Source organism: Gossypium raimondii, chromosome 10 (genome assembly GCF_025698545.1).
Source record: "Gossypium raimondii isolate GPD5lz chromosome 10, ASM2569854v1, whole genome shotgun sequence".
NCBI lineage: Eukaryota > Viridiplantae > Streptophyta > Magnoliopsida > Malvales > Malvaceae > Gossypium > Gossypium raimondii.
The window spans coordinates 6,046,200-6,062,571 of NC_068574.1; the positions used below are offsets into that span (position 1 = coordinate 6,046,200).

Here is a 16,372-nt window from a genome sequence, read left to right on the forward strand (position 1 = left end):
TTCAGCCTCATGGATGTTTGGCATTTTGGCCTACGAATGAGTGGCATGTTTAACAAAACAACAGTTGGTTTTCGACTAGGACTCTTCAACTGATCATATTGAGAAGTTTAAAGTGTTGAAAATGTTTATTCTTAGGAATAAAACTAATTTTATTAAAATTTAAGATAAAAGGTTGTTATAAAAACTCACTTAGTAAATAATGTAGTTCGTACTTTATGATTGTTACTATTATAGATGAAAAGTTGTTATAGGGTAAAAAAATTGGTTCTATAATAAATTTGACTATTATAATGAAATATTGTTGTAGAGAAAGTTAAATATATATAACTAGTTTCTCTTATCTCGAATGAGAATCTTTACACACACATATATAATAGATTTAATTTACCTCTTAAAATAAAATAGAACAGTAATTTTTCTTAGTCGTGGATTAATGAAAAATAAGGTAAATTGTTTGTTAGTTTTGTATATATTTTTTAATTTTTATAAAAACACATGCATGAAATATAAAGAGAATATATTCACTTGCAACTAGGGGTGTTCATTCGGTTAACTGACCCGAAATAACATTAACCGAATTAACCGACCTTTCAAAATCTTTAACCGTTAACCGAACCGATATTTTTTTCAAAAAAATTAACCAAACCGAAATTTTTTCGGTTAATTCGGTCGGTTAACCGAATTAATCGAAAATTATATGTTTTTTTATTTTTGGTTAAAAATTAACCGAATTAACCGAATTAACCGAATTACCCGAATTAACCGAATTACCCGAATTACCCGAATTAACCGAATTACCCGAATTAACCAAATTAACCAAATTGAATCACTACATAATTAAATTATTTTTAGACTTTTAGACTTTAGTTTTAGTCTTAGTTTTAAAATTTTATTTTTATTTATTAAATTATTTGTAATTTAATTTTATGATTGGGTTGGGTTGGGTAATTGGGTTGGATTGAATACTTGGGTTTAGATTGGGTTTAGGTGAATAGTGGGCCTATTTATATATTATAATTTTATTTATTAATTTTTTCGGTTAACCGAAAAATCCGGTTAACCGACCGGTTTCGAACCGAATTAACCGTTAACCGAAAAATCAAAAAATAATTAACCGACCCCCGACCGAAAAAATTCGGTTAACCGACCGATTAACCGAATTCGGTCGGTTAACCGAATTTTTTCGGTTTTACCCGAATTTTGCACACCCCTACTTGCAACACCTTTGGTTCATTAGAATAGAATATAGATGTAATGGAATTGTCATTTGTGATAATTATATAGAGTTGTAATGGAATTGAATAGGTATAACAATGGTTTAGTTGGATGGAATGGAATAAGTGTTGTAATAGTAATCATGTGATTGATTTAGAGGAATGGTCATATAATAGCATAAAAATAAATGTTGGAATGACAAATATACCCTTTAATAGATTTTTTTGAAAGTATAAAATAAAAAGTACTCAAATGACCATTATAGCCTTTAATAATTTTTTTTTGTAAAAATATAAAAAATATTGAAAAAATATTGAAGTGTTTAAATAATTAGTATATCTTTTACATTATGTTTGATTGGATGGAATCAGTTACACGTTTAGGCCAGATTTAATGGGCTCACACACAACATTTGTTTAGTTCATTGTAATTAAATATCATGGGCGCCGTTGTTTATGGCTCTATTTAGTGTGAAGGCTTGAATAGCATTCAAGATAACCCTCTCTGAATCCTCAATTCAAATTTGGAGAGAATAAAGAAAACAATTAGATTTTACACTGTTGCCTCTTTAAATTTCAATGTCATCTTTGCTTCTTCAATTTTTGGGTTTTCCCCCTAAATTCCCTCTTTTCCCTTCTTTCGTATTTCCTTTTTGGAGTTCAAAGAATAGGCAAGTTCCCTTTGCTGCTTTCTTCTTTGCTTCTTCCCTTTATTGATATTTTTATTGTAGTTTTTCGAAAAAAGAAATTGACTTAATCCAAATAGGAATATTTTAGATTTTTCTTTTTCTAAAAAAAACCATTATTTATGGGTTTTTTATTTTCATTTTTGTTTCCTATTGTGTATTATGGAATTGGTTTATTTTTGTTTAAAATTTTTATTTAATATGGATTTTATATATTCAATTATGTTTTGTTGTTTTGCATATTTGAATTTTTTTACTAGGGTTTTGACTCTTACATTTTGTGGATTATTTTTGTTTTTTTTTCTTGAAGAGGAATGTACGCAAATGTGGTAGTGGTGATGAGCTATCTTCAACATGTCGAGCAACAAAAGGCCCTAAAGTGGTTAATGGTTTGGGTGCAAGATTGCTTGCAATTCTTTTAAGGTGTCTTATGTTTTCGATACGAAAGAAATTTTTTTTTAGGTGAAACAAAAATCAATCTCTGATTAGAACAACCAATGACATAATCGGGCAACGATTTCAAATGGTAATTCAATTATACTACAAAGGCAACAACGATACCGAATATTACTTTTGGCATATACTTCGATGACATAAGTAGATATGGTATGTCTATATCCATTTGTCTTTATGGTACGTCTGTATCCATATCTACTTATGCCATCGAAGTATATGCCAAAAGAAATCTCTAATATCGTTATTGCCTTCGTAGTATAATTAAATCATCATTTGAAATTGTTTGTCTGGTTATGGCATTGGTTGTTTTGATTCGAGGCTAATTTTTGTTCCACTCAAAACAAAAAATCTTTCGTTTCCAAAACATTGACACCTTGGAAGAATTGCAAGCAGTCTTGCACTCCAAACTATTGAAGTTTTTGACTTGCTTGTTCCATGTTCTATTCGAATAAAGAACAAATTCTGCTTAGGTCCTAGGCTATTTCGACCTCATGGATGTTTGACCTTTTTGGCCTACTAAGGAGTGACATGTTTGACAAAATAACAGTAGATTTTTGTCTAGGACTCTTCAAATGATCATATTAAGAAGTTTAAAGTGTTGAAAATGTTTATCTTTATCATTATCCTTACCTCTTGAGAGAGTTTGGGAGTTATTGAATAAATACTCAAGATAATCAATGGGATAATTTTAGCTTTTAAATAGGAATTTAAAGCTTCTCAAAACTTTATTGGATGGACTCTTGCATCAACCTATAAATAGGCTGCTTGTGATGTCACTTGGGGAGTAGTTTTTGAGTATCTTTGTCGATATTAGAGAAGATGCAACAAAGGGAACTTTCATGCTTTTTGAACTCCGAAAGGAAAATACCAAAAAAGAGAAGAGAGGGAATTTTGAAAGTTTAGAAAGGGGGTTGCTCTAAATACTGTTCAAACATTCACACAAAATAGAGCCTTAAACAACAATGCCATAATATTTAGTTACAATGGACCAAACAAATGTTATAAGTACCTGAACGTGTAGCTGGTTCCATCCAATCAAACATAATGTTAATGATTTGCTGAATTTAATAAAATATTTTTAAAAAAAATTAAAAAAAAAATTCTCAGATATGCAAATGGAACCATTCAAATGTTAACAATTAAAATGAAAAGTTGGAGATTGTTTTTTCTTTTTTGCCGAAACGGCAGCACAAAATGGCTTATGGAATGGGAGGGCTTTTTCAGCAACCAGTTATGTCCCATTCGTTTTAAAATTATATTTTAATAGGTTGTTTTCTTGAAATATTAAGTTACATTATTTTATTATTTTAGTTATTAAAACTTTAAAAAAATTAAAAAGTGAAGTGTTATCAAATGCAACATTATTTAGCAAAATAAGTCCAATCCACATGGCATTTTGTTATAAAAATAAAATAATTTTTTATTTAAAAATATCATTATTTTTAACTATAATTTCAAAATGGCATTCAAGTCATTTCTTACCCTCAACTTCCATATACATGCTCAAATTTATAAAATGAAATATTTCTCATAATAGTCCCTCAAGTTTATCATACTTCTATACTAATCCTGGACTTGATAATTTCCCCATCTTCTTCCCACCAGCTCGAAAATTGCTTGTTAGCACACAAAGGAGGGTGAATTTTGTTGGATCACAGCGGTCAACTGAATAATTCAAAGAGTTGAAACATTATAACAAATTCTCACAAAAATCAGAGGCCCCGCACCAATCGTCACCGAACGTTATATTCCAGCCTACAACTTTGAAAACAAATGTTTCATAAGCTTGAAGTGGCATGCAGTGTTAACCAACAAACATTTTAGGCTCTTCTTGAATCATCTAAGAAGGAAATACCACTATATTGTTTCTAAAATTCAATCAGTTTAAAGCACACCGAATGCAAGTGATGATGATGATGATGTATAAAAGGTACATTGAAACAGTACGAGCCTTATACACGCAGATGTATGCACCTAAAACCGAAAACAGGAGGAAAAAAGATGCCAGTTAAAAGAACAACACATGAGTGAGTCGATGAAATGAATTGTCAATTCAAAATAAAAGAACAGCAGTACTTGTTGGCTAATAAGCACGGCAGGTTAGGATTTTATTAAAGTCAGGTCGAGATTACCTCCTCCAGACAGTTTAACGATGTCTTCCTCCTGCTGTAGAATAGGGTTATCGTCATCAAATTCAATCCACTTCCCTGTGATTAGGGACAATTATTACATATAGTACAACCATAAATACATAAACCAAATGGCATAGAAATAAAGTCCCAATAAAACTATTTCCAGAAAACTGACCATTTTCTTGCTTGACCCAAGCGACATAATGCCCAGAATCGGCACTTCGACCTTTGTGGGTCAGCACAGCAACCAAATCATAAATCCCAGTTAAACTTGTTTCCTTGTCAGAGGAACCGCTAAAAAAACAAAGTGAGAAGTCAGTCTGTCAACTATTTTCTAAAGTATCTCATTTATTATTGGAGGAATATAATTGTATCTTTACAGAGAATAGCTATGGTGCACAATTTCAAAGTTGTTATTCAAGAGCTTCCCTATTAAGGAAATTGCCCTGTAAAATGGGCTTTAGAAACTCAAATAATCTCAAATTTAATCATCAGATACTAAGTAAAAGAGGAAATCTATTTTCATCGCAACCATTTCATAGTATATCTATATATAGCATATATAAGCATCTGGACCAGGGAGTAAACCGCAAACACAGACAGGTCAGGCAGACAAAAGATCAGGTCATAAAGAGTCTTTTACCTTCCTGAGATGTAGTAGCAGATGATTCTCCACCTGCATTTGATGACCCCTGCATGCATAAGATAAAAAGAACCATTCAAGCACAACTATGCAGGACTGACATTTGTGTTTGCGCTTATAGCTAAATCATGTGATCTCACACCTCTGCATCAGTCATCTTGGCATCACCATCTTTTGAGCCAGAGCTCTTCTCATTAGCTTTCAAACCAAGCTTTTTACCTTCATCATCCCTCAGAAGCTAAAAGTTGCAGACCAAGTGAAAGTTGGTCAATGATTGCAAAATTGAAATTCAGAATTTCATCCAGACAAGGCAAAAATGACTACCTGGCGAGGACCTTCCAATAGTTTGCGAAGTTCATCTGAACACAAATCATAAACATCCAACTCCAGTGGATAATCCACTTTCTGAAAAAGGGAAAGACATCATGTAATATATAATCCATAAATATCTTGATTCCTAGGTACATAGTACATACATAAGGAATTTAATAAGTGTCCCACGATAAGATTAAAGGTGTGAGGTGTCTAAAGGTATGTTCATCTATTTCAAAGTTATTAAAAAACATATTATAAGCATCACAAAACTACCAATAATTGCATATAACATATAATAACAGATTAAAACTTAGTAACACAAAGAAATATATTTATACTCTCTGAGTTGAATTGAGGTGTTAATATTTTCTATTAACTGCTTGAATTTTTGAAGATACACATTTGTAAACACTTTACAGAAAAGAAACGATATCATAACAGCATGAACAGTACTTTCTAATATTAAATCAAAAAATATTTTTTATATATATTTTATAATAGTAGACCTGCCATGTAGTGCAGGTGCTTTTTCTAGAACATAGATATAATAAGGGTCTCAATTTTTTTAGCCTTTACTAAGTCATCCCCAGCTGGTTAAACAAAAATAATTAATTATTTGTGAAAACATGCATGCAATATCTTAGCCTTTTGATTCGACTCCCTCTTCCAGAAAAAACGCACGAACTGAATAGTCAAGTACCTTCAGAATTCATACAAAAACAAAGGAGTTGTCAAACAAATTTCTCTTCAAAAAGATGGGTGGAAACATGGAAGTTATGAAACATCAAAACAGAAAATGGCATCTACATCAGTGAAAGAAATGCCACATGATATTTTAGAAGACTATGGTACAAAAGTACAAAATATGAATATGTGTGTATATATATATATATATATAGAGAGAGAGAGAGAGAGAGGACAATAAAGAAGCCATTACCTTGGCAAACCATTAATCTGGGACTCTTTGAAGTAAATTGCACTGTGCCCCAGGGCAGGAGAAGCTTTTTCCAATTCTGATTTCAAACCCTAATTATAAAGGCCTTATTAATCATGTCCACTATGGCACTATCAATGGATTAAGAACAATTTTCTTCATCTCATTAATGATGAAGCTATTAAAGGGTGAACAATAAAAGAAACTAAAATTGATTTGTAGTTTGACATGCATGGCAAAGCGGCTAGGATAAACCCCTCACTGGAGAAAGGTTAAATAATTCCAATATTGTAAATTTGTTATTTGTTTTTCTATTATTATTAATTTAAAAAGCTAAACCAATGCAGATTAGAAATCCAATCAGCAGCAAGAGCATTGAACATAATATCCGTCCCAAAATTTGGGCACAAAGTTCACAAGTGAGACTATCAAAAGAAAAACATTGCATGCAGGAATCAATATACTTAATCATTTATAGAATTGGGAAGAAGATAGTTGATATAACTTACATGTTTTAGACCTTCGTGCAAATGGTTCACTTCCTGTGAAATATGGCATTTTAGAGAATAAATTGATTCTGTCTCAAAATTTCTTCACTGCTCTCTTGGCAATGAATCCTATCGGTTGCACAGAGGTTCATAATACAAAAGGGTAAATTGTCAATTACACATAAGATAGAAATGTGCAGAAGAAAATTTGTGAATTGTACAATGCATTTGTAATAGCTAGATTTTCAATGATGCCGGAAACAGTGATTCGAGACTACCAAATCTAGCGAATAAGCTCTTAAATTTTATTATTTAATATTTACGAGTCAAATATGGATTTAAAAAAAAATTTGAATTGATAATTTGTATTTTATAATAATTTATTAGGTCAAGTGGTTTTAGAAAATGAGGTATCGAGACCTCGTTTCTATAAACCGAGCAAGTGTTAATAAGCTGGTATTAAAGTTTCGTTGAAAAATTTTAACGTTTTGATAGTTAATTAATTAAAAATGACTAAATTGAAAAAGGTGCAAAACTTGCTAATTATAATAATTAAGTGATTAAATGGCATGAGTAATAAATAAAGAAAGACCTAAATAGCAATTATGCCTAAATGAAAAGTTGATGCGGCATATTTTCAGTTCAAACAGACCTAAGAGAGCTCCTTCAACTGGTTTTGCATATTTGCTTCATGTGAGTTCAATTCTTACCCGTTTCTTGTAATTTTTATGTTTTTAAAATTGTTACAATTAGATCCAACTAAACCTTACCTTAGTTTTTGATTGTATTAAAAATTTTGGAAGTTTTCATTGATAAATATTAGATGTTTTTGATGAATAACATGGATTTAGAGCTTTGATTATATTGTATGATGATTTTATAAAGTGATTTTTGTTAAATATTGATTTTAGGATTAAATTGTTGAAATAATAAAAATACAAGGGTTTGTTGTGAAATTATTACAAAATGAACTGTATTGAATGTCACTAATATTCAGCTAGTTTGGATTTGTATTAAAATGGTTAATTTGCATGTTTTGGGTTCATGGACTAAATTGAATAAAAGTAAAACTTTAAGGGTAATTTAAAAAATGTCAAAAATAACCAAATTACATGAAATGAAATTGTTTTATTGTTTAAATTAATATATTGAATGAAATTATTAATTTAGATCAAAATCGGGTGAAAAATCGAGGCAAATAGAAAATTACCAAAATGTCCTTGAACTTTAGTATTTCTGCAATTTAACCAGTTAAGTTCGTGTAACTAAATTGTACATTTATGTGTTTTAAATTGAATATTATCATGTGTGATTTGTATGTTTGCCATGAATATTATTAATCACATATCCGACAAGTAACGAGACCCCTTTGAACCTTAGAAAATCGATGGATACAAATGACATGTCATTAAGGGTTCCCGATTGATTGTGATCCTGCATGTGTTGCGAACACACCACAGCTCTTATGAGCGTTCTGATATTTGGCTCTCACGAGCTTCCTGATACTTGGCTCTCACGAGCTTCCCAACACTTGGATCTTATGAGCTTATCGATTAATGGCTCTCTTGAGCTTCCCGTTATATGGCTATCACGAGATTCCTGATATATGCCTCTCATGAGTTTCCCGATATTTGGCTCACATGAGCTTCCTGTTTATGGCTCGTATAAGCTTCCAGATAATTGGCTCGTAAGAGTTTCCTGTTATACAGCTCACATGAGCTTCCCATTACATGGGTCGGAAGAGCTTCCCGATTACATGCTCGTATGGGCATACCTGTATATGAATTGACGGATTACAGATTTGTACACTTCGTGTGTACTACCCGTGTATCCAACGATATTCTAATGGTTTAATGGGCAATGTTCTATTACGAGACGATATGAGTTCGATACGAACTAATACTAGTATATACATGAAATATGTGGAAATGATAGTACATGATATATTGATATATTGAAATGGATGGTATATGTATATGAAGAAACAGAAAGAGAATGATATGTATCATGACATGTACATATGTGAATATCTTTGATATGTTGATATATGGAAATTAAATTAGTTGAGATGAGTAATAAACTCAAGTGTGACATGTTGAGAAAATAAGTTTATTAATGTTGAATTTATATGAAATATGTTCAAGTACACTAATAAGTGTTGTTGTTTGATGCTTAGGCAAGTGCCAAGCTATTGGTTGAATGGTAATATGTTTATTTATGCATTGAAAGGGTAAGTACTCAAGAGAAAATATGCTAGTGTTCATGAAAGAGTGGTAAGGTTTAAGTTATACAATTTCTTATGAAATGACTTATCAGGTGATTAATTCAAAAAAAGCTATGCTTAAATGCATTAGCTTGTGGCTATGTTTGAATGATATGTTTATGACAGGTATGTTATGCATATGGAATGAGTGTGGAAAGTAAAGAAATGCAAATGAAAATAAAGAAATTTGGAAGAGTTAAAGTTGTTTAAAATCTTTTATGTTAGGAATAATATGTATAAGTGATGCTATGGATTTATTCACCTTGTGAGTTATTGAATATAACTTCACGAGTATTACGGTATCAATATTGGATTATTCTTGATATGTATAAACTTCATTTTTGAAATGAATTGATATGATTAAAGTTTATACGAGCTTACTAAGCATTCATTGCTTACGTAGTTGTTTTCCTTTACTTTCCAGATTATCAGAAGCTTGATCGGGTTGGAAGCTTGTCGGAGATACATCACACTATCCATCATTTCTATTGGTACTTTCGGATGTTTTGATTTTGGTTATAATGGCATGTATAGATAACCCGGTTAATGTTGGCCTATATGTATTTTGTTGAGATTAGTAACTTATTCGGCTTGTGCTTTGTCTTATATGGTTGATGTATAGTTTGGTTTATGGTTCTATGGTGAAAGGTAAAATGTTAGCTAAATGTGCATTTTATACATGTGATTTGGAATGTGATGAATTTATCATGAATCGATACTTTAATATGTAAGGTATATATATATCTAAATATGTTAGTATTTGAAATACATTTTGGCACCAAATGGTATATTTTGGTAGGTAAGTAAAATGGTTTGAAATAAAGCAAATTAGCTTGGTAAACCTTGGGTACAAAAATGCATATAAGTTAGTTATACATATGAATATATTGAATGCATGAATACACTTATTTTGGCTTGTTTTGGATGCCTAATTACGACTTGTTGATACACGTAATGTTGATTGTAGGTTGACACCAAATTGGGTGAGAAATGTGGCTTATAAAATAGCCTATTTTCGTCCACACGGGTAGAGACAGGTAACATGGCCGTGTCTCCCGTATCTTTTAAAAGAATGCAAGTCAGTGAGTTACACAGCCTTAGACACGACCGTGTGACCCCTGCAATATTGAAAATATTAAATGTTTTCGAAAAATTTTCAGAGTTTTGATTTAGTCCCGATTTGTTTCTAATGTGTATTTTGAGCCTCGAGGGCTCGTATAAGGGACAACATGTTCAATTTTAATCGGTTTCTAACATGTCTATTATGTGATGTGAAATATTTGAAATTTCTGTCTATTTGTTTTGTAAACTCCGGTAATACTCCGTAACCCTATTCCAACTACGGACTCGGGTTAGGGGTGTTACAGCATTGCTAGATTATACAAAAACTACGTACATATAGACAAACTGGCCAAATATTAGGTTGATAATTGTCCCAAGAGTAACATAAACAAAATAAAGAACAGAACAATCCTAAAGTTCACAGCACTTAGAAACTGCATAACTATTTTGATGTAGGCATGAAAAGACGAGGAATATTCAGGTTATACTAGTCTAGTCTAGGTAGAAATTTGATCGTCTTTATATTTTCTCCTCTTAGCGTACAGGTGGTTTCTTTTTATCTGTATTTCTTGAATGACTGGCACCAACAATCATTCAACAGTTGCAGAACATGACGCTGGCATATATAAACCATGTTACTTGATACTGTCATCATTAAACAAAAATAAAGACAAAATAATCAAATCTGTAGATATCTACCTGCTTGCAAGTTCAATACCAAAAAGGTCCTTTACAGTATCAACATTTGCACTGTAAAGAGAAAAAAAGATATTAGTAATATTTTTCTACATTGATGTTGGTTAATAAAATAAGAAGATACATGCCAGTAAAGTGTTGTAGTACCAAAAGAACTATGCAAGATAACACAGTCATTATAATAATAATAGTGATGTAAGCAACAAAGAAGAAAACTACCTGGAACCAGGTGATCGAAGAGACTGAGAAAGGGTGTATAAAAGTTGTGTCCAACATTCCTCAGTGTCCTCGAGAATATTCCAAAAGATACATTGGCATATAAACAAATGCAAAACCAGAAGAGTATTAGGTAATGTATATATATATATATATATATTTTAAAAACCTGCTGCATGAAGACACCATTATGTGACTGGCTGAATTGAGGATGCTTTATAAGCAATACCTGCAGCCAAGATACATAAAAGTAACAAGTTCTCCAACTAAGTTCCATATAGCAACAAAATAGAGAAATAAGAGAAGCTATTAACGAATTTTGAAGAACAGAGCGAGAACTCTGTTCACAATAGAACAGAAAATATTTCCATAAAGCTCCAGGACTAGATGACAAGGCACAAGGAAAAAGAAGACGAGGCACAGTATTATACTACTTCCATGAACTTTACCTTATGTAAATATCAAAATGCAGCAGATTCATCTACCCACAAATTTGCACACTGTATTCTAGAATTTTACCTAAACTCTAGCAGACATGTTTCATCCCTATAGAGAAATCCTGTTAGCTTCATATATCAGAGAGAACATAAAGATTCAAATTATGTGTGACAGGGAAAAAGGGAACAAACCATCCAAAATTGCATTGGCGCAACTGGCTTGACACTTTTATCAAGCTCATTAAATTAGTCACGAGTTGCAACTGTCAACATATGAGAAGTCTGATCCAAATCATTGCTTCTTCCAGAATGTGAATACCTGAACACAACTAAAACAAAGTATATACGATCTGCATCGTACAGAAATCATAGAAATAAATTTCCAGCTTCTCGTATAATGTGTTGTCAGGTACAGACAAAAAACTTAAACAAAGTAGACTTCAACTCAGGAACAGAGTGCAGACATTGTACAGTGGAATTCATGTAGCAAGTATTTCCTAGATTAAATAGCCCAGCACTGTGACCCTGAAAGAACAGAAATTAACTAGGTAAGAGTCCTAAGTTGCAAGGCTAATGAAGAGGGAACAAATTACAAAGATTAAGAGTGAACCCACTAAGTAGATTAGGACTTCAGTTAATTGAAATTGTACAAACAAAAGATAATGAAAAACATATTAAACAGAAACAGATCCCTTCCCCCTGATCCCTAACATAACAAAAAGGAATGACAAATACTTCCAATATACTTCAGGACTCAAGTCAAACAACGGAAACTTGGGCCAGCGTAATTTGAGAATAAGAATAGTTACCAAATGTGCAACCATATGTTCATACAAGTATAGTCAAATCCACTAATATTTGTTTATTGAAGAAAGAGTTCCTTTGTTGCAGTGTTTTGAGGGAAAGCAAGGAAAAGCTATAAACAACATAGAGAATGATTTCATCCAAATCTCTTGGTACATCTTAAATAGGCCCCACAATAAACTTTACGTCTTTAAAAGGATACATATCGACGAACAATCTCAATGATTTTTATATATTCCTCATGTTCTCTGAGATCGATGGAAATACATCAAACACTAGACTAGTGCATATTTCACATGTAAGCCAACTACTTGATACAAGGTGGACATGCAATGAAATCAAATTGCACCCATAAAACTAAGGCATACTAGAGTAATACCCTTTCTTTTTGTTTATTAGTCACGGTGCAAGAACATATTTTTCAGTTAAAAGGAAAAAGAGCACGAAAAGTGCTAGTAAAAGCAGGGAATGAAATGGGCACTAACCAAAGATATCACTTGTTCTTCTTCAGGAAGATCTTCCATGAAAACAGGGCCCTTTTCTGGGGCCTTAACAATCTCATCAGCTGTGCCCATCATCATCAATTTTTGACCCTCCAAAAATATTTTGGATCAAGGCACCACATGTTCATTAGGCAACTGTGCACGGCAAGAGAAGAAGGCAGAAACCAGTAAATGCTATCAAGAGTCTTCACGTGTTTTACTCCAACTGTTGACCAATCTGCATCACCCTACATTGCCATAGAACAAGTTAAATTTGTCAATCCTACTCAAAATAGGTTAGTAGAAAACCATGTGCTGACAAATGAAGGAAAATATTGGTAGTATTTTTCACTAAAGAGTTAAAGCACCTAATCAAGCAATTTTTCTAGCTATTTTACATAAAGCCTTCGACTACCTTCAATAAGCCACCTTTAACCATAATCTTCTGCCTTTCAGGAGGTACTTCAGTGAGATCATATAACTGGCACTTGAAAACATATGGAGGCTGACTGGTGTCAATTTCCACAGACTTGAAGACCTCCTTTTGCCATTTCACACCAACTACAACATTCAAAAAAGATTCTTAAGAGTCCAAAATCATTACAATATCAAATAAAAAAAAAGAGCACGATGGAACAGACAAATTGTCATGGTGACAACTTATTCCTTCTCTAACTAACCACCGCTCAAAACCATTGCTACATTACCATTGCTACATTTTACAACATAAAGCTTTGAATTTAGTCAATATGAGTACATAAATTTCCCATAAATTTGATAAGTCTTAACTACTTTTACGATTTGAATCTCAGTCTGAGCAAAACCTGGTCCATAGAGGTAAAAAATCGAATCTTTTTAAATGTTAAATGGCTACCTAAAGTTTTTAAAAAAAATTTAATGCAATATAGACACCAAAATCAATTGCTTTTAATGTCACATCTCAATATTTTACTTCCACTACGTACACAACTGTAAAAAGACAAATGAATATAAAACCCCTCAAATCTAAATGCTGAGACAAGGGAACCCGGAACCCAAATTGGTTTCGTTCTTTGATATAATCCCAAACATGGAACAACAGAATCGAATACAGGAGCAAACTGGGACCAATAGAATCGAATCACCCAAAAAAGGAAAGCAGAAAAAAAATGGGAAAACCAAGAACACCCGTATTACAAAAACCAAAATGGAGTCCAACAAAAGACTCTAAAATTTCAATTAATCAACAAAAATAATATTAAACCAGAAATGAAAACCCCTTCTAAGTAACATTTAAATGAAACGTTAGCTATGAACGGAAGTGGAAAAAATCAGCAAAAAAAATTATTAGACTGGAGAACCTGTCAACATGATTGGAATACAGTGGGGGATCAACCGAAAAAGTATTTTAGTTATTCGGTAATCGATATTTTGTTTTTTTCCCTACAGAGAAAATGTCTCCGGAGACGGTTCTTCTCGGTTCGGGTTATTATCCGGTAGCGATGGATGCATACGAATACGAGGATGAGCTTACCGTTAAATGTTAAAAGGATAAACTTCACTTAAGCTCACCAAACTATTAGAAAGTATAAATTTTAGTCATGTAACTTTAAAAAGTTATAAAATGGTCAATCAATTATTCAAAACTTTTCATTTAAGTTACTAACTATTCAAAACTTTTTATTTAAGTCACTGAACTATTAAGTTTCTTTTTTTTTAAGTTCAACTAGCTAGCTTTAAACAATAACTCAGGTAGATCCAAGTAGATCTAATAATCAGAGTCAAAGATTAGAGAATAAAGTTGTTTAAATCTTGGTTCGTAAATTCGTGACTTAACTGGAAAAAAAATTGAACTATAGAAAAGGAGAAAGTGATTTTGATCCGTACAGGCGATATAAAAAAAAGAACAGTGGTGTATCTAAGGACTAGCAAGGGCCCCGGTCCCCCTCAAAAAGGAAAATTATCTGTTTAGGCCCTTTAAAAATTTTAAAATTTTAAATTAGTAAAGATAAAATTACACTTTGACCCCCTAAAAATGATAAAATTTGATTTAATAATTTAAAAATTATAAAGATATAGTGTATTAAAAATTAAAATTTAATTTCGGCCCCTTAAAAAAATTTTCTAGCTTCGCATCTAACAAAGAAGGTCATACAACAATAATTTGAACAACTTAGTGACTTGAATGAAAAATTTCAAATAGTTCAATGATTATTTTGTAACTTTTTGAAGTTGAGTGACTAAAATTAACTTAGGTATAATTTATCCAAATATTTAATTACTTTAAAAAATCTAGAACCATTTCACTTTTTTAAACAAAGGTTGTTAATTCTAGGCTATAAAAAGTAGGGGGCAATAAATATTAAATAGCGTGAATTTAAATATTTATAATATTTGATTTTCTTATTTCAAATATTATAAATTTAGATAATATTTTAATTATTATACACCACATATTTAAAGTAAATGCAAATGTTAAATCTCAAATATTTGTTATTAAAATTAATTGTAGTTTTGCATATGAATTCGATATCTATATCTATTATTCACTTTACATTTTAATTTTTAATTCATAAAATATTTTTTAGTTGCTAAATACCAATATTTAAGGGATTCAGATATTTATCTTAGGTTTTAATTAACTTGGATTTGAATAGTTTTACTCAAATTTAAAACGAGAATTTTAATTTTACAAAATTGTAAATATCCACTATTATTCTTAACCAATTATGCTATTAACTATTATTTTAAATATTATTTTAAATGAGAATTTTAAATAATAGAATTATATATTAAATAATAATATTATTTTATTTATAAATTAATATTTAATAATTTATTTGAATAAATACAATCATTAGTAATAATAGTTAAGTAAAAGTTGTAGATAAAAGAAAATCACAATGAAAATGATATCCAAACATATGTACCCATCATTTCAATGTCATGAACAGCGAATTAAAGTATGTGACCATTGCATACATAATATCCATAAAGATCAACTGATTAAATGTGACTCATTTGACTCTCTCAAATTGGCCTAATTTGTGAGACACATGGAGAAACTTATTTACTTGAAGCCTTAGTCACCCAAACACTCTAGTAAAGTTAGAGTTACCGGAGTAATTATTGTAAACCATAAGAGATAAAGATGTATAGAGTTTAAATCTCTTAAGACTCTCATCTTGTAGATAGGCGTTAATCTCAATCGTTGATGTAATTCAATCTGTACTGTTGAATTTAGGGGAGTTTAACTATAAATAGAAGTATTTCCCCTCATTTGTAATCATCCCATCAATTCGATTCTTGAGTTAAAAAATAGATTTGAGAGCATTTACTTAATTTTTTCGTTGCTCAATTTGTTTTTGCTTTATTTTTAATGCCTTAGAAATTTAAGGTCGTGCGGTTTGTCAGACTAGAGTTCTAGACCTATAACACTAGTCGTTGTTATGTTGTGACATCATGAAAAACCCAGTGGAGGAGAGAAATGTATTAACAAGGCCATGGAGCATTAGGAATTCCTAAAGGCATAACCTTACTCAATTATAACAATAACGATAGAGAT

The 16,372-nt window shown here is 31.4% G+C and overlaps 1 pseudogene; it reads right to left on the bottom strand.

Moving 5' to 3' along the window:
• Positions 1-3,821: 3,821 nt before the first annotated feature.
• Positions 3,822-14,350, bottom strand: LOC105778484 (ubiquitin carboxyl-terminal hydrolase 6-like; annotated as a pseudogene).
• Between the last annotated feature and the right edge of the window lie 2,022 nt (positions 14,351-16,372).